At 35.7% G+C, this 23982-nt stretch overlaps 1 pseudogene; it reads left to right on the top strand.

Annotated features, from left to right (window-relative positions):
* Positions 1-9051: 9051 nt before the first annotated feature.
* LOC112323657 (uncharacterized) lies at positions 9052-23746 on the top strand (annotated as a pseudogene).
* Positions 23747-23982: the final 236 nt, after the last annotated feature.

The raw sequence follows: 23982 nt of genomic DNA, 5'->3' as shown, positions 1-23982 counted from the left end.
ATCCGAATTTAATATCCTAAATATAATAGGATCAGATTTGTTGCCCTTTTTAGAAGTCCCATATAAGCTAGGAGAATCAAATCTGAAGGTATAATTAATTCTGAAATCTTCTTTCTTTTTTTTGTAGCTAGGATGAATAAGGAATCCTTGTAAGAAAAGGATTCTAAAACATTTATGAATCCTTACCACACTTGTAAACTATGTTGCAGTCCATTAAAGATATTTGTAGAATTAGGAGATTCCCAAAATAAGCTGCCACATCCTTTGAGAAAAAGAATCCTAGGCAAATAGGAAGTCCACAAGTCAAAATAAAGTAAATAACAAAATTCATACAGCCTCTGTTGACCCATGTTTCGATGCCTTCCCGAACTGTGATTGACCTGAAATTTTAACCCAACGTAGAAAAACATGTAAGAAGACTCCACGTAAAATTTCAGCCCGATCCAACGGTTTGATTGAGAATTATGACTCTTACCGTGAAACTGAATGTTTGTGCATTTTACATCAAAATCCGAATTTGACCTTTCTTGTATTGTATCAGATTAGAGATTGATCAATTTTCATCAATTCAGTTTAGTCCCCTCAGAGCATTGTTCAATGCTTTAATTATAACCAGAGTTTTAGAACTCAATTTTAAGCGTGGTTGGTCTCTTTAAAGAGGTAATACAATAGGATACAACATTTATGAAGGGACTAAACTGTCAAGTAGGATTCAGTTAGTTCTTTTTTCAGTTTTAACCCCATATCTAGAGTTTTATAACTCCAATTTAAGCAAGACCTCTTGCATTTGAAAGGGTTATCCACAAATACAACTTATATGAAGGAATATATTTCAAATTCGTTCATTTTCCAGTGATAAAACTGCCTTGTTTCTGGCTTAAGAGCTTAACAACCAACTAAGTGTGTTCATGTGTTTCCTCATCATTCAAGATAACCAATTCCATTCACTACCTTATAACATTATCAAGTATAAACCTTACATCAATCAACTAACCAACTCATTTAATCAATAACATCATTTAATCAATAACAACATTAAAAGAGATAGCCAAAGCTTATAAACTCAACTTCGTATAACACTAACATATTCAATATATCTTATAACACATGCTTATACAATCTAATCCTTTTAGATTCATTACTTACTCTTAATAGATGATGAATCAAGAGAAATATGTAATAAGAAACCAAGTTTTCTTCACTTCTCCCTTTCACGCCTCACTTCCTCTAAAAACCCTCACTTTCAAGCTAATCTTACCATTTGTTCCCGACTATCCAACATGGATACCATTAGCCAAAGTTAATCCTATCATGTATTAACCGCTATCCAACATAGATACCATTAGCAAAGCTAATCTTACCAATTTCTTTTGTTATAGAATTTGAAAATGTCTTATTCTTACCTCAACTTTCTAATCTCTTCATTTGATCTTTCACAATCATGAGGTATAAGAACCCTAGGTTCCCTCATTTAGGGTTTTCCTCCCATATCATCTAATAAATTCGAAACAACAAATGCAAGAGTAAAGGTTATCCTTATCACATGAAATTAAATAGAATTTAAGGGATTGTTTTGGTGATTTTCTTCTCCTTCGTTTTGGTTTTTCCTTCCTCTTTCACTGATGTTCCAACTGGCCTCCTCTCCCTCTTACTACTTTAATGTTTTTGGTTCTTTCACCTCACCTCTATTCTTCTCTCACTCAAGTATCTTGTATAGGTGACATGTAAGGAATTTCATTAATGAAATTTATAAGAGAAAAGGATGTTATAACTATTTTAGTCGGTCATGGGGAGAAGAAAAGTCACTTTTTCTCTCTCCCAATGTATTTATACTCCCTTTTATATAAGGATAGGCCATGTTTGGATGTTGTATATATTTTTAATCCTAGTGTTTTTTAAGTTAACATTGGCCAGTTCCCTCATGTTTTTCTCGGGTGGGTACCGGGTCAATTTGTTTTATAATTATATGCACTGCTATAACATAATTTAACTTAATTTTTTTGACAGGTTTTACATTCTCCCCTCCTAATATGAATTTCATCCTCAAAATTAACATTTTTATATTATACCTAGGTTTAAGAACAATTTAGGATATTTCTTTCTCATCTCAAATTCCCCCTCTCAAGTTTCTTCTTCAATTTGTGAGCTCTGCCATAAGACTCTGATGAGGAGAATCTTTTTAATTTGCAGTTCTTTCTCACCCCAATCGAGTATCTTTATTGGTTTTACCTCAAGAGTTAAATGTTCTTTAACTTCCACTAGAATCTGGGGTAAAACTTGTGAGGGGTCTATATCGGCTTTTCATAGTAAGGAAACTTGAAATACATTATGAACTTTGGCCAATTGTGGGGGCAGATTAATTTCATAGGCTACATGTCCAATGTGTCTCAGGATTTCAAATGGTCCAATGAACCTAAGAGCTAATTTCCCTTTCAAATCAAATATTAATATTTGCTTCTATAAGGCCACTTTCAGAAATATAAATTCTCCTGCACTAAACTCAAGAGGTCTCCTTTAAATATCTACATAGTTCTTCTGTCTAGCCTCATGTTTTCAGTTGTTATCTGTATTAGCTCTGCGCCATATATTTTTTTGTCCCCGACTTCTTCCCAACACAAGGGAGCTCTTATGGGGCTCCTTATTGTTGCTTGATGACTATATATGAATTCCACCAATGCACATGTTCCTCCCAGTTTTCTTCAAATTCTAAAAGCACACACTCTTAATAAATCCTCCAGGATTTGAATGACCCTTTCAAATTGGGCATCAGTCTGTGGGTGAAAGGCAGTTCTTACATCTAATCTCGTTCCTATAGCATGTTGTATGCTTGGCTAGAGGCGAGAGGTTAAATTGGGATCCCGATTTGAGACAATGGATGTTAGAATTCCATGAAGTCATACAACCTCATTCACATAAATTTTGGCTAGTTTGTCTACTGAATTTGTCATTTTTACTAGCAAAAATAAAGAATATTTAGTTAAGCGATCCACAATGACCCATATTGCTCCATTTTTTTTCCCTTTAGGCAGGCCTGACAAGAAATCCATAGTGATCATCTCCCATTTCCATTTAGAAATTAGCAAGGGCTACAATGGCTCTACTGGCTTCTGATGCTCCACTTTAACTTATTGACAAATACCACACTTCGTCATATAATTAGCTACCTCTATTTTCACGTTGGACCACCAATAGTATTGTTTCAGATCCTGGTATATTTCAATACTACCAGGATGTATCGTGAATTTAGACTCGTGTGCCTCTTGCAAGATCTTCTGTTTAATAATCGTATTGTTAGGCATATACATACATCTTCCCATCATTAACACTCCATCATTTGCAATTTGAAAAGGGATTTCAATTTCGGTATTTACTCTATTTCTCATCTTTGACACTTCATCATCTCCTTGTTGTGCTTATAATATTTGTTCTCGATACATCGGTTGTACTTTTAGTTATGCTACTAACATTCCTTCTAAACTCATGCTCAACCGGGCCCCTAATCTTCTCAACTTTGTTAGTGTTTGTTCATCCCATACTGGTGGTTTGCTCAGAGCCACTTTGTTTTTGCAACAAAGAGTGTCGGCTACCATATTCTTTCCGGGATGGTATTCTATAATACAATCATAGTCTTTGATGAGTTCTATCCATCTTTTCTATCGCATATTTCAAAAATTTTATGGTCTGTGAAGATTTGAACTAAGGATCTGTAGAGATAGTGTCTCCATACTTGCAAGGCAAATACAACAATTGCTAGTTCTAAATCGAGCATTGGGTAATTGACCTCGTGAGTCTTCAATTGTCTCGATGCATAAACAATTACCTTTTCGTGTTGCATCAAAACACACCTAAGCCCCTTCCTTGAGGCATCACTATAAACCACAAAGTCTTTGGTTCTTAATGGAAGTGTTAGTAGAAGGCTATCAAACCTGATTTACTTGGCTTTCTGGGAAATTGTGTCTTTGCGTGTTGGTTACGTGATTACGAGGTTCACATCAAAGGAGGAGAGTGAAATTTTCTATTGTAAGAATAGGAATATTTCATACCAGAAAATTCAAGAATATATTTCGGTCAATCAAGCACAACTTTCTCTACAAATATCAAAATTATATGATCTTGGTGGCAAAAGAAACTTAATAGATCCTGTACAACTTTTGTGTTTATTACTTTCTCAAAATTAATCATTCTGATAGCTAAAATAGGGATCTAAGCCAAGGGTTATAATTTGCCAGTTTTGGAAGGAAAATCAAGAAATAAAAAAAATAAGATTTTAGACCCAAAAAAAGGAGGAGATGAAGGGAAGATACCATGACCAGAGTTTAAGAAAAAAGAGATTTTTTTACCATTGAAACCAGAAAAAGAGAGAAAGGGATAACTAGAAGAAACTAGATGTTTACATAGAGTGCTTCGTCAACTATTTTCAAGCAAATGAGTTTTGTTCTTCTCCTTAATTTTCCTTTGATGTATTGTACTAAGAACATGATTTATTTAAAATTTATTATAAATTAAAGTTATTTTTCTAGGGCTTTGATGTAGTCTAATTTCGATTACTTAATTTAAATTTCAAGTTATTTCATTTTTAATTTCTTTCATGTTTATTGTTTATCCTTGCTTTTATTATTTAGAATTTTCTAACCAATTATTATTTGATCTATTGAGTCATAATGAGATTGAGAGATAATTTATGATTAGAAGCTTTCATGATTAAACACCATTAGTTGAGCAAAGATAAAGATACTTTATTGTGATTAATGTGATTTTAAATTAAGAAAAATCCATAGAACTTAATGAATCTTCAAATAATTTAATTTACGTAGAGAAATGTTGAATTATGAGGTGGAGATTTTTAATGTTGTTCGAGAGAAAATATTCAATAATTGAAGGATTTTTAATCATTAACATGAACATGAGAATTTGAAATGTTATAACAAGAAATAATAAATCATGTAAGATTACTTTGATGAAATCAAAAGCTCTAGATTTATTTTTATTATCTCTACAACCTTAAACTTTATTCTCCTTTTCTTTTAATTAACTTTTTATTAAAGAATTTAGTTTATTTTAGATGGTTAATTATATAAAATTTCAGTTTAATTTCTCAATAGCAATTATTTTGATAAATTTCAATACTCAGTAACATAAATGACCTTTATGGGTTCAATATTCTCTTTTTTTTCTCTAACAAAAACTATCATAACCCAATTTCTACACTTCTATTTTTTTATATATTTTTAAAAAATAAAAATAAATATATATTTTTAATAATTTTATTTAATTTTAATCATTTCATTATTTTTTTTATTTTTATTTAATTTTTATATGTCTAGAAAATCTTAAAAATCATAAAAAAAAAATTGGAGTTGAAATTAAACAAATGATGATCGAATATTATAAATAACAAAATTAAATTTTGAAACTTTTAGGTTAAAATAAGGTTTCTTCGATTAAAGAAATGTTTTTTTAAAAATAGCTTAGTTTGATTTAATTTGAAATTAATAGGATGTGCAGTGGAAAACAACCAAGAATCTACCTCTAATTCATTGAACCAAGAACATTCAACACCAAGACCACCATTGTCATTTCTTTTCAACCCAAGGCCATAGACTTCCACCCTTCATCATCACCCCATTCACAGGCTCATCCCTCTAGGCCAATAAACCAATAGCACATTTACCTCCAGCCAGAAGAAAAGAAAACCCACAGCCTCACCATCATCAATCACAACAACACTGGAAATTTCCCCACCCACCCTCCTTCTCTCCATAGCAGCCTGTGATAATCAAAGAAGAAAAAAACCACGCAGATTGCCTCCACCCTTACTTCCTTCTCTTAGCCTCCCTAGACCTCCCCCTTTTGAGAATCAAAAGAGTTTTTCCACCCAAAAATACATACACCCTCAGCCATCACAAGCTACACACAAATATTCAAACCGGGGTTAACAAAAGCAACTGAAAGATCTTCCTTTTCTTTCAACACGGGGGGAATTTCAAAACTCACGGTATCTCCACCCAAACCGCCACCAACAAACCAACCTTCTCCCATTCAACCCGAGACCCATCTCCAAATCTTCACAAACCACCAACCCGACACAACAGCCTCCATCTTCAAACCAGCCACCCACGGTCAACTCAGCCTCCCTCACCACCCAACCGTTAGCCATAGCTCAGAAAAAGAAGAAGAAACAGGGGATGAGACTATTAGGTTTATATGAATAAAGCGAGAGGAATTGTTTTTCTTTCCTTTGCCAAATAATTCATTGTTTTGTAGGTTTTTGGACTTTAGGTGAAGATACGCGCGCGCCACTTCCAAATGATCAATTGATCAGTGCGTGATGTACACGCGCCCCACGTGGCCTTATAGGATTCCTTCCACCCCGAAGATCAATTTGGAACCCCAAATAATTTTTTTTTTGTTATTTACATGTTTAAATATATTAATACTTTTGTTATTGTGAAAGTCCAATTCTTATTTTTGGTAGTGATATTCTCATGAAAAAGAAATGAATAAAACATAGAAATTATGAATAATAAAAATAAAAATCAAATGATTCATTTACCATTCTGTAACTTTTTTTCTAAATATATGATTTTATAATTTGGGTTAGATAAACATGATACTTGTAGAATAATAATGGTGATATTTGTGTTTATTTTGAAATTAACCAAAATCAGTGGGCCAAAGCTTAATCTCATAATTTTTTTTTTCAATCTTTAAGGATCCAATGCTCACTTAAAAAAAAACAACTTAATTGATATGTATCATTTTAAAGGGATGGATGCTTAAATTTTAAAATCAAATACAAGTTACACTTATGATGTGGACCAGCCTAGAAACACCAGCAAGGACCCATTACATGTTTCAAATGATCCAATGACTCGGTCCAAGACAAAGGCATTGAAAGAGGCATTGAATGCATTGGTTTTGAATGTTTCAACCAAGTCAGAATTGAAAGGTCCATTAGAGTATCAAAAGGAGACCCTAGTACATCTTATCCATGTGCAAGAGGGGTCCAACATAACCTTATTTGGGCCATGAGGTGAGGACAGCAAAAGAAACAAAAGAATCCTTCTACAACTTGGAAACAACATGGGTGGCTACCTTTTCCTTTTATTTCTAGGATTAAGGGGCTGCATGGAAGGCTATAAATAAGCCTTGAATCAGTTCTATAATATTTTACTTCCTTCTCTTCTTCTCATGATAGAACATGGATTTAATATTATGGGCTTTGTTTTATTTTGTTAGCTACAGCTCAAGGCTTGTTTGGGCTTAATTAATACTTTGTTTTCAGTTAGGATCCAAGGTTTGTTTGGATTAAGTTATGGGCTTCTCAGTTTAGGGTTTTGGGTCAGTTTTAAGTGGACCTCATTTAAGTCCACATAAGGGGTCCATTAGGGTTAACTTTTCAAGAACTATTTAAACTCATGTAAGCCAAAATTTCGGCAGCTTGGATGATAATTACTTTTGAATTTTTCAGTTTTAACGTGTGAGAGTGATTCTTGCATTCTTCAGTTCTTGAACGAACTGAATCTGACTTATCGAAGATTAACTGGCTTCGTGGCGTCATTCTACTCAATCCAATAGTGTTGGTGCCTTGGGGCAGGTTTCCATTGTGTCACACTCCTATCAGACCTATTTCAGCTTTCCGGGATCAGATCTCAATCTTGATTGTGGGTTGCGTGACCATGTGATCACGAGGTTCGCATCAGTTAGTATCAGAGCTAGGCTCCAAAACAAGGTCATATCCTTCTGTTATTTTCGTTTTTTTGTGTTCCTTTAAGTTTTTCAGTGTTTGCGTCCATCTTCTTGTTCTTCGTGTTTGCGTCATCTAAGCAAAAAAAAAAAAAGGTTATATTTCATCTTGTTACTGTCTCTAATCATATCAGTATATTTAAAAGAAAGAGAGATAGGGATTAGTTGAAATTTTAAGGATCATTCAATTTTTGCCGCAGAAACACAACTCTTGTTGAACCATAATCAAACCACCTCGGAATCAATTGAAACTTCATATTCAGTCTATTTGGGGTGAGATCGCATCATATGTCAAGTTTGGGCTTATTCTGATATTTTGTTCTTGAGGTTTTAATTCGAGGTCAATTCTGCCGCAGAAACACTACTCTTTGTGAACCATAAGCAAAATACCTTAGAATAAATTAAAACTTCATATTCTATGTATTGGGGATGATATCGCACCATATATTAAATTTGGGCTTATTTTGATATCGGATTCTGGAGGTTTTAATTGGGGGTTCAATTCTGCCGCAAACTGATCATACAAGGGGTTTGGGTACCTAGAAATAAAAGAATGACCTATGAATTGATTTTTGTTGTTTTTTAAGTATTATAATACTAAATATTGAATTTTAGGTTATTTCGAGATCGTCTGGTCTGGGTTTCAATTCTGTTACGTAAAAATTGCGTAACAGGTTAAATTTGCGTCAAGTTTCAAAACGTGATCCTTACTATTTAGTTTTGTCCAAATCTTTTTATTTCTATTATATTTGGGTTATCTAGGAGTCAAGTAACTGTTTTTTCTAATATTCGCTTCTGTTTTATTTCGTTTCTTCGTTTCGTCCACAATTCGTACGAATTTGCATTGCTACTCGCAAAATCGTAATCGTAGTTTTGTTTTGCTTTGTTTTCAGTATATTTATTGATTTTTGAGTCTGAAAATTATAATTAGAGTGCGCTGCGAAGGCTACTGACTTTGATTTGTTGATTTCAGTTCCTAAAGAACCAAAAGAAAGCAAGTTGTGAGGTAAAAGGCATTGTGAGCTTATTAGAGTGAAAAGCCTTGATTTTTTTGTGTGATACACGAGAGGTGTGAGGATATATTTTGTGCTACTAACCAAATTTTGCAGATTCAAAGAATGTCTGAAAACAACGAATCAGCTACACAAAACGCTGACGTAGCTTTCCAATTGCGAGCCATAGGCCAACAACTTGAGCTATTGTCTAGAACGTACAAGGATCTGAAAGATGAGGTGAATTCAATAAAGCAACAGAATCGTGGGGCTGATCGCCGAGGAAATACGGTCTGTATGGCCGTACGGAATGTCAGATCTGATTTTGAAGAGTTTGTTGATGAAAACGCAGATGCGGGTGAAGATGACTATGATTTTGCATCTGCTGGCCAAGCAATCAGGTCTGGACCAAACAGGGCTAGGAGGAATGTGAATTTCCGTGGCATGGGCACTTATGAAGATATGGATGGGGACTTGGACACCATTAAACTGAAAATTCCTAACTTTCAAGGTAAAAACGATCCTGAGGCTTATTTGGAGTGGGAGAAAAAGGTAGATTGGATTTTTGATTGTCATAGCTATTCTGAACAAAAAAAGGTGAAATTAGTGGTAATTGAGTTTACGGAGTATGAATTGATTTGGTGGGATCAAATTGTAATCAGTAGGAGGAGGAATGGGGAGCGACCCGTTCAGACTTGGGGGGAGATGAAAGTCTTAATGAGGAGACGATTTGTGCCAAACCACTATTACAGAGACTTATATCTGAAGCTCCAAGGTCTGAATCAAGGTTATAAGACAGTAGATGAATATCACAAAGAGATGGAGATAGCAATGATTCGGGTCAATGTTGTTGAGGATAGAGAAGCCACCATGGCTAGGTTTCTTAATGGGTTGAATCGGGACATTGCCAATGTGGTTGAGCTACAACACTATGTGGAGCTAGAGGACATGGTTCACATGGCTACGAAGGTGGAGAGACAACTTCGGAAGGGACATGCTCGGCCAGCGTTTAATTCGGGCTCTTCATCATCTTGGAAGCCGAATCTAAAGAGAGAGGGTATTGTCCGGCCAAGATCCTTTGTTCCTTCTAGAACTGAACTACCAAAGGCTAAAGTTGAGGTTCCTCCTGATGCCAAAGGTAAATCTGAAACTCAACCTAAACGTACCCGTGATGTTAAATGTTTCAGGTGTCAAGGACATGGACATTATGCTTCAGAGTGTCCAAACAAGAGAATCATGATGATTAGAGATAATGGTGATATGGAATCTGAAAGTGACACATCTGATTGTGAAGGCATGCCACCATTGGAGGATAGTGATGGGGATGAGTTAGCATTACCGGTTGGAGAGTCCTTGGTTATAAGATGAACACTTCAGGTTTAGGTAAAGGAAGATGAAATTAATCAACAAAGGGAGAACATCTTCCATACGCGTTGTTATGTACAAAGCAAGGTGTGTGGTTTAATTATAGATAGTGGAAGCTGTGTTAATGTTTGTAAACTGAATTTATGTACTGTTAAGCATGCTAAACCATATAGATTGCAATGGCTGAATGATAGTGGTGAAGTGAAAGTGACTAAACAGGTTGTGGTTCCATTTTCGATTGGGAAATATGTTGATGAAGTTCTGTGCGACGTGGTACCAATGCAAGCAAGTCACATCTTGTTGGGGAGACCATGGCAATATGATAGGAAGGCAATTCATGATGGGGTTAAAAATAGGTATACCATTGTAAAAGATGGTAAAACCATCACTCTTGTACCTCTTACACCCAAACAGTTGTATAATGATCAAATAAAGCTAAAAAGTGAGCATGAGGCGATGGGGAGAGAAAATCAAGGTGAGGAACAAGGGGAGAGAAGACCATCAGATTCGGCTAGAACTCAAACCTAGTTACAACCCATTCGGCCACCCATCCAAACACAAACAAATATTCAGCCAACACTCCAAACAAATCAAACCATTCGACCACGTCTCAAAAACACCCAAATCTGCCCAAGAGTGGAGGTAAGACAAGAGGAGTGAAGAAAGTCAGTAAGGGTGATGAGAATTGTGTGGAAAAAGTAAAGAAACAACCCAATTTTTATGCTAGAGAGGGTGAGGTCAGATCTGCATTTTCACTAACAAGCCAATGATTTTACTTGTGTACAAAGAGGCTTACTTTAATACTAATGATCTTGATCATATTGTGCCTAGTGTTGATATTGCTTTGTTGCAAAGAGGCTTACTTTTGGAGTTTGATGATGTGTTCCCCAACGACACTCCTAGCGGATTACCACCATTGAGGGGGATAGAGCATCAGATTGATTTCGTACCCGGAGCTTCAATTCCAAACCGACCAGCCTATAGAAGCAATCCCGAGGAGACGAAGGAGCTTCAAAGGCAAGTTGATGAGCTGATGGAAAAGGGCTACATTCGTGAGAGTATGAGCCCGTGTGCTGTACCCGTGCTACTTGTGCCTAAGAAGGATGGAACATGGAGGATGTGTGTTGATTGTCGAGCCATCAACAACATAACGGTAAAGTATAGACACCCCATTCCTAGGCTTGATGACATGTTAGATGAGTTACATGGATCCTGTATTTTCTCTAAAATCGACTTGAAAAGTGGGTACCATCAAATTAGAATGAAAGAAGGTGATGAGTGGAAAACAACATTTAAGACTAAGCATGGTTTGTATGAATGGTTAGTAATGCCGTTTGGACTTACAAATGCACCTAGTACGTTTATGCGTTTAATGAATCATGTGTTGCGTGCATTCATAGGTAAGTTTGTGGTTTTGTATTTTGATGACATTCTGATCTATAGCAAGAACTTAACTGAGCATCTTGATCATTTGCGTAATGTACTTAGTGTGTTGCGTAGTGAGAAATTGTATGCTAATCTTAAAAAGTGTGCCTTTTGCATGGAGAAAATTGTGTTTCTTGGCTATGGTGTAACTGCACAGGGTATCGAGAAGGATCAAAAGAACATCCAGGATTGGCCTACACCCAAATCGGTAAGTGAGATAAGGAGTTTTCATGGGTTAGCTAGTTTTTATAGGCGTTTTGTGAAAGATTTCAGTACAATAGCTGCACCCTTGAATGAAGTTGTTAAAAAGTCAGTTGGGTTTAAATGGGGGGAGGAACAAGAATTGACTTTTGTTCTTTTGAAAGATAAATTATGTTCTGCACCTGTTTTGGCTTTACCTGACTTTACGAAAGCATTTGAAATAGAATGTGATGCATCTGGAATGGGAATAGGTGCTGTTTTGATATAGGATCAGAGACCTATTGCATATTTTAGTGAGAAGTTAAGTGGAGCGACCTTGAACTATCCCACTTACGACAAAGAACTATATGCATTGGTAAGAGCACTTGAGACATGGCAACATTACTTGTGGCCAAAAGAGTTCGTAATCCATTTGGATCATGAGTCTTTGAAACATCTGAAAGGACAAGGTAAGTTGAATAAGAGGCATGCAAAATGGGTTGAATTCATTGAAACTTTTCCTTACATAATCAAGTATAAGCAAGGCAAAGAGAACATCGTAGCTGATGCACTTTCGCGCAGGTATGTTCTTTTACACACAATGAATACTAGATTGCTAGGCTTTGAATATGTGAAGGAATTGTATGATAATGATTCTAACTTTGCCGAGATTTATAATGCATATGGACATTCGGCTTTTGGTAAGTTTTATTTGATGGATGGTTATTTGTTCAAAGAGAATAGATTGTGTGTTCCTGCTAGTTCTTTGCATGAATTGCTTGTTCGTGAAGCACATGGGGGTGGTTTAATGGGTCACTTTGGGGTTGCAAAAACCATGGATGTATTGCATGAGCATTTTTATTGGCCAAAGATGAAAAGAGATGTGCAACGAATTTGTGAACAGTGCATTGCTTGTAGAAAGGCAAAATCTAGAGTACAACCGCATGGGCTATATACACCATTACCTGTACCTACTGAACCTTGGTAGATATCTCTGGACTTTGTTTTAGGTTTACCTAGGTCAAAGAAAGGTAGAGACTCTATTTGTGTTGTGGTTGATAGGTTTTCTAAAATGGCGCATTTCATTGCATGCAATAAAACGGATGATGCATCTCATATCGCAGACTTGTTTTTTAGGGAGACTGTATATTTGCATGGCATTCCTAAGAGTATAGTGTCAGATCGTGATGTTAAGTTCCTTAGCTACTTTTGGAAGACCTTATGGGGAAGGTTGGGAACTAAACTCTTATTTTCGACAACATGTCATCCTCAAACAGATGGACAAACTGAGGTAGTGAATAGAACATTATCCCAACTTTTGCGTGCTATAATTCAAAAGAATTTAAAAGAGTTGGGAAGAATGTTTGCCTTTTGTTGAGTTTGCTTATAATAGAACTGTGCATTCGACCACTGGTTTTTCTCCATTTGAAATTGTTTATGGTTTTAAGCCACTGACTCCTATGGACTTAATTCCTTTGCCTTTTGAAGAAAAAGTAAGTTTAGATGGTGAAAAGAAGGCAAAGATGGTGAGACAACTCCATGAGGGAGTTCGACTGCAAATAAAGAAAAAGAACAGACTTTACGCTTCTAAAGCAAATAAGGGACGTAAACTGGTTGTTTTCCAACATGGTGATTGGGTTTGGGTGCACATGCGTAAGGAACGATTTGCTAACCAAAGGAAATCAAAATTACAGCCTCGTGGTGATGGTCCATTCCAGGTTTTAGAGAGAATCAATGACAACGCATACAAAATTGACCTTCCAGGTGAGTATGGTGTTAGTGCTACCTTTAATGTTGCTGATCTTACGTTATTTGACACAGATTTTGATTCGAGGTCGAATCCTTTCGAGGAGAGAGGGGATGATGTGGACCAGCCCAGAAACACTAGCAAGGACCCATTACATGTTCCAAATGGTCCAATGACTCGGTCCAAGACAAAGGCATTGAAAGAGGCATTGAATGCATTGGTTTTGAATGTTTCAACCAAGTCAGAATTTAAAGGTCCATTAGAGTATCAAGAGGAGACCCTAGTACATCTTATCCATGTGCAAGAGGGGTCCAACATAACCTTATTTGGGCCATGAGGTGAGGACAGCAAAGGAAACAAAAGAATCCTTCTACAACTTGGAAACAACATGGGTGGCTACCTTTTCCTTTTGTTTCTAGGATTAAGGGGCTGCATGGAAGGCTATAAATAAGCCTTGAATCAGTTCTATAATATTTTACTTCCTTCTCTTCTTCTCATGACAGAACATGGATTTAATATTATGGGCTTTGTTTTATTTTGTTAGCTACAGCTCAAGGCTTGTTTGGGCTTAATTAATACTTTGTTTTCAGTTAGGATCCAAGGTTTGTTTGGATTAAGTTATGGGCTTCTCAGTTTAGGGTTTTGGGTCAGTTTTAAGTGGACCTTATTTAAGTCCACATAAGGGGTCCATTAGGGTTAACTTTTCAAGAACTATTTCAAGAACTTTTCAAGAGGATTCCAAAGGTATTGGTCTATGCTGGGGTAAAGTTTCAGGTGAATCGAAGTTTGAGAAGGACTTGCGATATAGGTTAGAACAAGCTGTACGAATTTAGTCATTTGCCTACAAGGATGTGGGAGCATGTTTTGGGAATTTTCTAGTTTCACAAGGATATTTAATGAGCTGTAATATAATCTTCAAGCGTGGTAAGAATTCATTAATGTTTCAGAATCCTTTCCTTATAAGGATTCCTTATTCATCCTAGGTACACAAGGAAAGAAGGGCTGATGGTATTTAATGACAGATTAGTTATTTTTATTATTTTCTTTCATGTTTGGTCTTAATTAATACTTTGTTTTTCAGCTAGGATCCAAGGCTTGTTTGGATCAGGTTATAGGCTTTTCAGTTTAGGGTTTTTGGGTCAGTTTTGAGTGGACCTTATATACTCCACATAAGGCGTCCATTAGGGTTAATTTTTCAAGAATTATTTAAACTCATGTAACCAAAATTTCAGCAGCCATTGATGAATATTACTTCTGAATTTTTCAGTTTTAACGTGTGATAGTGATTCTTGCATTCTTCAGTACTTAAACGAACTAAATCTGACTTATCAAAGATGGCTTCGTGGAGTCATTCTACTCATTCCAATAGTGTTGGTGCCTTGCGGCAGGTTTCCATTGTGTCACACTTCTATCAGACCTAGTTGGGTTGCGTGACCACGTGATCACAAGGTTCGCATCAGTTAGTATCAAAGCTAGGCTTTGAAACAAGGTCATATCCTTCTGTTATTTTCTTTTTTTAGTGTTCCTTTAAGTTTTTCAGTGTTTGCGTCGTTCATCTTCTTGTTGTTTGCGTCCGCGTCATCTAAGAAAAAAAAGGGGGTATATTTCATCTTGTTATTGTCTCTAATCATATCAGTATATTGTAAGTAAACCACCTCAGAATTTGAAATTTGAAAGAGAGAGGGAGAGAGAGAGAGAGAGATTAGTTGAAATTTGAAGGATGATTCAATTTTACCGTAGAAACACAACTCTTAGTGAACCATAAATAAACCACCTCAGAATCAATTGAAACATCATATTCAGTCCATTGGGGGTGATATGGCATCATATGTCAAATTTGGGTTTATTCTGACATTGTTTGCTTGAAGTTTTAATTCGAGGTTCAATTTTGCTGCAGAAAAACAACTCTTAGTGAATCATAAGCAAAACACCTCAGAATCCATTGAAATTTCATATATTGTCTATTTTGGGTGAGGGCGCATTGTATATCAAATTTGGGCTTATTCTGATATTGTTGGCTTGAGGTTTTAATTGGAGGTTCAATTCTGCCGCAAACTGATCATACCTTGGTTTGGGTACCTAAACATAATAGATCGACCTATAACATGAGATTTATTGTTTTCTTGGTATCTAAATACTATATATTAAATTAGAGGTCATTTGGATATCATTTGCTTTAGGTTCCACAATCAGGTTTTGTCTTGCCGTAACGGGTCTGTTTTGCGTTATCTCTCAAAACTTGTTTTGTTTCTCTTGATTTTGTTCCTGCCAGTTTTATCATCATATTTCGGATATTTAGCTGTTGTTGGAGTCATTTTCATCACTTTCACACTCGTTTGTTTTCGATCAGTCCTGTCGTAAACTTTATTCTGGTTGTGTCTTCATCTTCTTCTATTTTTTCTATTTGTGTCATGTATTTATCAAGGGAGAGGGAACGAAGGAGGATTCTAGCTCAAGGATGCGAAAAGCTAAGCCATGGTTTGGGGGTTTTAGAACAAGAAGTTGATAAGTGTAGAAGATTATTCTATGATCTTCAAGCTTCATGGGAAAAGGAGGTACAACGCCAAAAAAATAAAAGACGAAGAAGAGCCGTTGTTGTTATCATTTAAAAGTATGTACGCAAGTGGTTAGTATGTCGTGCTTATTTAAAATTCTTGTCAGTCACTACTTCCATACAATGTTGTTGGAGAAAGGTTTTAGCAAAAAGGAATTTCGAAGGCTTAAAAAAGAGGCTAATCAAGTCCCTACTAATTCTATTCAAGATTGGAGGGTGAATCTTCTTAAAGAGGGAGGGAATGATACGGTTCAGCCTTGTGATACGACCCAAGCAAGGTCAGAATTAATTTTGGCGTAAACTTTTCTACCGTCTAGTTTTACGCTATGGAACATAACTCCAAATCCAACCGTTGATTGAGCTGAAACTTTACAAGAGGATTCCAGAGGTATTGTTCTATGTTGGGGTAAAGTTTCAAGTGAATCGAAGTTCGAGAAGGACTTGCGATATAGGTCAGAATAGGCTGTACGAATTTTGTTATTTACTTCCTTTTGACTTCTAGACTTCTTATTTGGTAAGGATCCTTTTCCTACAAGGATGTGGGAACTTGTTTTGGAAATTTCCTAGTTCCACAAGGATCTTTAATGAGCTGTAATATAATCTCCAAGTGTGGCAAGGATTCATTAATGTTTCATAATCCTTTTTTTATAAAGATTCCTTATGCATCCTAGCTACACAAGCAAATAAGGGCTGGTGATATTTAATGACAGATTAGTTATTTTTATTATTTTCTTTCATGTTTGGTCTTAATTTATACTTTGTTTTTCATCTAGGATCCACCAAGGCTTGTTTGGATCAGGTTGTGGGCTTTTCAGTTTAGGGTTTTTGAGTAAGTTTTGAGTGGATCTCATATAAGTCCACATAAGGATTGAACATTAGATTAACCTTTACTCGGAGCTTTGATTCCTAACCGTCCAGCCTATAGAAACAACCCCGAGGAGATGAAGGAGCTTCAAAGGCAAGTAGATGAGTTGATGATGAAGGGATACATTCGTGAGAGTATAAGTCCTTTTACCGTGCTAGTGTTACTTGTGCCTAAAAAGGATGGAACATTGAGGACGTGTGTTGACTGTCGTGCTATCAACAACATAATGGTAAAGTATCGACATCCTAGTCCTAGGCTTGATGACATGCTAGATGAGTTACATCGATCATGTATTTCTCTAAAATTGACTTAAAGAGCGGGTATCATCAGATTAGAATGAAAGAAGGTGATGAGTGGAAAACTACATTTAAGACTAAGCATGGTTTGTATGGATGGTTAGTCATGCCGTTTGGAGTTAGAGTTTTGTAAGGAAAATTATGAATTCTTAAACACTTAAAATTATTTAGTTTTAAATTAGAGTTATTGAATAACCATGAGTTAATTATACTTTACAAGAACCAATATTATTAAGTTTTCATTTATTATTTCTACACTTCCCTCACCATCATCTTGATGAGCACCTATATAATTAGGTTTATTAACTCTTCCAATAGTTTCCTCCTCAACAACATGATATGTGGTCAGTAGATTAAGTTCAATTACTATTGTTATATTACCTTCATTGGAAACTTGGTGTGCACCTACTAGATTAAGTTCAATTACTAATTGTTATATTTCCTTCATTGGAAACTTGGTGTGCACCTAGTAGATTAAGATTGTTTACTCTTACTTTACCCTTCGTAGTAGTATGATGTGCACTTGGGAGATTAGATATGGCAAGTCATATTATCAGCATTTTGATCTTGTGTTTCCAAGACTCTTGCTATGTCACTATTAAGATAAAAATAAATAAGCATGTATCGTTTAATTAATAATAGTAGTTGTTTACTTTATATATTAGTGAAGAAAGTCATTGTTTGATTATAAACAATATTTCATTTTATAAATCAGTGAAAATAACTAGAATCAACCATGATCAAAGAGATTAAGATTCAAATTATCGATCAACAATCAAGTTGTATTCAGAACTAAAGTCTACTAGTAGAATAATATTGGTGAGTTTTGCATATATTTAAGAGGTCTACAACTTATAATTTTCCGGAGGATACATGCAAATAAGAAGTTCAAATTGTACTAGGATTTAGATCCTATAATCTTTATTTATGATAGATAGTTTCTACAGGATTAAGATTTATAGTTTTTCTAAAATTTGATCTCTATAATATTATAAATAGGTCATCTAGAAACTCCAAATGATATAGTTAACCTAATATATATAATTTCTTTACTAGCTTTTTATGATTTATAGATTTGTCTTATTTATAGCAATTTATTGCTTTCTTTTATTTCTATCCTTACATTTTTTTTATCTTTATTATTTTTACCTAGTTTGTAGTTTATTGACATTATTACCCTTTCACATCTGAACATGTTAGCAAGTCAAGAATTTCACACTCTGTTTTATTTGTGAGGTTATAACTTGTCTCTACTCGAGATTAAATTTCTAAATTTGGTTTCTCTTTGTTGGAAGGAAGAAATGAATAACAAGTAACATACTGATTAAAGAATCAACTATTTATCAAATGATTAACAATCATCAAAAGAGATTGATAAGTTCAATGAGATTTTTCAACAAGTAAACATGCATAGTTCTTTTTCAATATTACATATTTTAAACATAACTTCTTGAATTCATCATATAAAGATTCAAGTGCATCATGTAATTCATCATAAGTAGGTTCAGATTCAAGATTGTACCTGATTTTCACTTTCAATTGCCATGAAGCACATGTTTGCTATATGCTCTTCTTCATCACTTGACCTAGAGTCTGAATTATCACTCCATGTGTCTTTCATTGCTTTATAGTGATGAATATTCTTCTTCTTATTTTGAAGAATCAGACAATCTACTTGATGTGTCTAGTTTTGTTGCACTTGTAACATCTAAGGACATCTTTGCTAGATTCTTCCTTGTTTTCATCTTTGTTGAAGTTTGAGAATCTTTTATTCACTTATTTCTTTCTTAGGAAGTTTCAAAATTGCTTTATAATTAGAGAAATGTTCTCCTCGATGTCTTTATCATCTTTAACATGGTGAAAGATTTTGGATGCAAATTTTCTTCTTTTTATTGCTTCTTCATGGTAATCTCAAGCATCATTAAAGCACCAATAAGCTCCTCCAATGGAAGTTCGGTGAGATCCCTTGGCTTCTCGACTTATCATCACCTTTGCTTTCCAAGTCTTTGGTTGGGACGTAAGAATTTTCATGCAATTTTAGCTTTAGTATAAGTCCTACCAAAAGCATCCAAACTAATTATTATAGTCATTCTAGTAAACATACTAGTTATGGATTCACTAGAAAGCATGCCATATGTCTCTAGCATTTTCACATGATATAATTGATGCAAACCTCGTGATCACGTGGTTACGCAACCCACAATCAAGATTGAGATCTGATCCCAGAAAGCCGAAATAGGTCTGATATGAGTGTGACACATTAGAAACCTACCCCAAGGCACCAAGACTATTGGAATGAGAAGAATGACGCCACAAAGCCAGTTAATCTTTGATAAGTCAAATTCAGTTCGTTCAAGAACTGAAGAATGCAAGAATCACTCTCACACATTAAAACAGAAAAATTCAGAAGTAATAATCATCAAAGGTTGCCGAAATTTAGGTTACATGTGTTTTTAAATAGTTATTAAAAGTAACCCTAATGGATGTACCCTTGAGGGCTGAACTGACTCACATACAAAACTGACCCAAAAACCCTAAACTCAAAAGCTTATAACCTAATCTAAACAAGCCTTGGATCCTAGCTCAAAACAAAGTTTTAATTAAGTCCAAACATAAAAGAAAATAATAATTGTTTAACAGCACCAGTTAGAGTATAATCAAGGATTGATAATTTTCTAATTGTTTATCTCTTAGAATAACTTATATATCATATATGTTCATAATCCCTTCTTAATTTTACAAATAGATAAGTGTGTATGTGTGTGTATATCTCTGATGAATAAGCAGTCGGCCAATTCATTCGGTCATACCAAATAGTCGACCGGTTCATTTAGAATTCTAGTTTTGACATATTAAACTATGTGAATTCTTAGAACCGGCTATCTTAGATTTTATCATATGATTTATCAATCCTTTAGAATGATAATGAAGTTTGTGAGTTCATTTTAATTGTGTTATCAAGTAAGATATAAATTTTACACCTTAAAATGAATACTTAATCGAAGTCTTGACTTTGTTTTTTTCTTGGACTTCTAGATGGATTTCTTCATGAAATCCATTATGCTCGTTGATATGTTCTTTGAATAAACTTTTTAAAAATTTATTCTCAACAAGACATATTATAAGTCCATTTTAATAGATTGAGAAGAGGAATCGTGAGTACGCAACTAAATCCAATAAGGGGGGAAAACATATTGTCTTTCAACCCCGCGATTGGGTTTGGGTGCATATGCAAGGAGAGATTTCCAGTCCATAGAAAATCCAAATTACATCCACGAGGAGATGTGTCATTTCAAATCCTTGAGAGGATCAATAGCAATGCTTATAATGTTGATTTGCCAGGTGAGTATAGTGCTACCTTTTAATGTTTCTGATCTTACTTTGTTTGATGTAGTTTATGATTCAAAGTTGAACCCTTTTAAAGAGAGAGGGTGGGGATGAGCCCAACGCCAAACCTAATCATGTCAAAGACCCCTTAGAGGTGCCAAGTGGGCCAATTGAGCTAGGGAAAAGAAGCTTAAAGAGGCATTGAATGGGCTTGTTTAGAACATATGGACCAAGATGGATCTAGAAGAGCTTGGGATGCCTAGGAAGCATGAAGGACAACCTCTTACTCATCTAATCCAAGTCTAAGAAGAGCCCAATTCATGTGAATCAAGGGAGTGATGTGTCCGGCCCCATAACAGCCTTGTTAGGCATGTTTTTCCTAATGTTACAAGGATAGAAAGTCAACAATTTATTCTCCTAAACAAGCAAGGAAAATAATTAAATCAGCACTAAAGGGGGTAATTGGCTTTATTATTTGTCCAAGTTATTCAAAGAACTCTAAGCTAAACAAAGAACTAAAGGGGTAGGAAATCAGGTCATAATTTTCCTAGTCTATAAAGGACTTATAGTACTGGCAACTACTCCTATGAATGCAAGGAAAGGTTATTCAACTATAACAACTTATAAACTAGGGAAATCAGATTGTTTAGTTGTTTTTTTTTTTGGTAAGTTGACGTATGTATTAAAAGAAGAAGATACAAACATTATAAGGGGCATACCCCAGATTTACAATGATAACAGAAACATAAAACAACAGATGGCTACAGGCTAGCCACCGACCGTAAAACTGAAACCTCACTAGATTCGTTAGGGAAACCAATACAACCAGCTAACTAACAGATTAAGAATCTATGGTATTCACCCTCCAAGCTCGTTGGATCCTTGTGTTTTCATTTGTTGGTACGACATTCCTCATCAAATCAAGCTTATCACGAATGATACATTCGATTTGATTAAGGACCAAATTCGGAGTTCTAGACATTCCAGCAAAGATCCTTGCATTCCTCATCAAACCAATACATGGTACACTGTAGCTGCAAAACTCAGTTTACGAGAAAAATTGACGAAACTCTTGCCATGCCAAGAGACAGTGGCCCATCGAATCCATTCATCCCAGCCTTTTGTCATTCTTGGAATGTCGCATCTGTCACAAACATCCCACCAGATCGCTTTAGTATAGGAGCATTCAAAGAACAAGTGGTTGTGATCCTCATTGTTGCGGAGACAGAGTGAGCATCTATTGGGACCATGTATACCAAACCGATGAAGTTTATCTTGAGTTGTGAGTTTCTGTTGGACAACCATCCATAGAAGAAATGAATGTCTTGGAACAGCATTCTTAAACCACACAATGTCATGCCATTCAACCATCTGACGATGACGTCTTAGTTGTTCCCAAGCTACTTTGACCGAGAATCTGTGATTTGGCGAGTCCAACCAAACTATCTCATCCTTTTGCCCCATCTTAGGATTAGAATTGGAAGGAATAGCTTCTATAATGGGGTGCCAGCCAATAGCTTGGGTGGTAGGAGTTTTCCATTCTGAGTTCTGAATTAGCACATTCACCTTCGCGTTCTTGGCCATACCTGAATTATAGATGAATCTTTCCCCGTAAGAATCCGCGAGTGGGCTGTGAGGATGCCAATTATCAAACCATAGAGAGGTTGTCATTCCATCTCCTATGATGTACTTCATCTTCGGCCATGCTAAGGATCTGAGCTTTAGAATCTTTCCCCAAGCCCAAGAGCAATTCTGTGGCGTCTTGATTGTCCAGAAATTCCTACCTCGCAACAGATTGGATCTGATCCAAGTAGACCATATTGAGCCATCTGAGTCATTGCACAGGTTCCAAATGTGTTTCAACAAAGCAATCTTGTTCCATTCTGTTATGCTTTTTATTCCTAGCGCCCCCTCCAGGATTGTTTAGTTTTTATTTTCTTTGTTATATACGACAATAATACCAGGCTTTGTATTATTTTTATTTCTTTATGTTTTAGGTTATATTTGGGTTTAATTGTAAGTGGACCTCATATAAGTGACGTGAACCTCATGATCACATGGTCACCCAATGCACAATCAAGATTGAGATATGATCTCAAAAGCCGAAATAGGTATGATAGGAGTGTGACACAATGAAAACCTACTCCTACCAACACTATTAGAATGAAGTAGAATGACGCCACGAAACCAATTAATCTTCAATAAGTCAAATTCAGTTCATTAAACCTGTTTGGGTGTAAGAGGAACAAGATTGATGGTTTTACCATCTTTTACAATGGTATACCTATTTTTAACCCCCTCATGAATTGCCTTATCATATTGCCATGGTCTCCCCAACTAGATGTGACTTCCTTGCATTGGTACCACATCGCACAGACCTTCATCAACATATTTCCCAATAAAAAATGGAACCACAACTTGTTTAGTCACTTTCAGTTCACCGCTATCATTCAACCATTGCAATCTATATAGTTTAGCATGTTTAACAGTACACAAATTCAATTTACTAACAAGGGTGGTACTACAAACATTAACACAACTTTCACTATCTACAATTAAACTACACTAGCTTTGTACATAACAATGCGTATGAAAGATGTTCTCCATTTGTTGATTAGTTTCATCTTCCTGAACCTGAAGTGTATGCCTTATAAGCAAAGACTCCTCAACCGGTAATGCTAACTGATGTGGACCAGCCCATAAACACTAGCAAGGACCAATTACATGTTCCAAAGGGTTCAATGACTCGGTCCAAGACAAAGGCATTGAAAGAGGCATTGAATGCATTGGTTTTGAAGGTTTCAACCATGTCAGAATTGAAAGGTCTATTGGAGTATCAAGAGGAGCCCATAGTACATCTTATCCATATGCAAGAGGGGCCCAATACAACCTTATTTTGGGCCATGAGGTGTGAGGGTATATTTTGTGCTACTAATCAAATTTTGCAGATTCAAAGAATGTCTGAAAACAATATATCAGCGACACAAAACGCTGACGTAGCTTTCCAATTGCGAGCCATAGGCCAGCAACTCGAGCTGTTGTCTAGGATGTACAAGGATCTGAAAGATGAGGTGAATTTCGATAAAGCAGCAAAATAATGGGGCTGATCGCCGAGGAAATACGATCCGTATGGTCGTACGGAATGTCAGATATGATTTTGAAGAGAAAACGCAGATGCAGGTGAAGATGACTATGTTTGCATCTACTAGCCAAGGAATCAAGTCTGGACCGAACATGGGAGGAATGTGAATTTCCGTGGCATGGGGAATTATGAACATATGGATGGGGACTTTGTCACCATTAAACTGAAAATTCCTCCTAACTTTCAAGGTAAAAACAATCCAGAGGCTTATTTGGAGTGGGAGAAAAAGGTAAACTGCATTTTTTATTGCCATAGCTATTCTGAACAAAAGAAGGTGAAATTGGTGATAATTGAGTTTATGGAATATACATTGATTTGGTGGGATCAGATTGTAATTAGTAGG

The sequence above is a fragment of the Populus trichocarpa genome, chromosome 12, assembly GCF_000002775.5.
Source record: "Populus trichocarpa isolate Nisqually-1 chromosome 12, P.trichocarpa_v4.1, whole genome shotgun sequence".
NCBI lineage: Eukaryota > Viridiplantae > Streptophyta > Magnoliopsida > Malpighiales > Salicaceae > Populus > Populus trichocarpa.
Note: the sequence above shows the minus strand (reverse complement) of the source record. Positions and strands in the feature narration are given on the sequence as shown.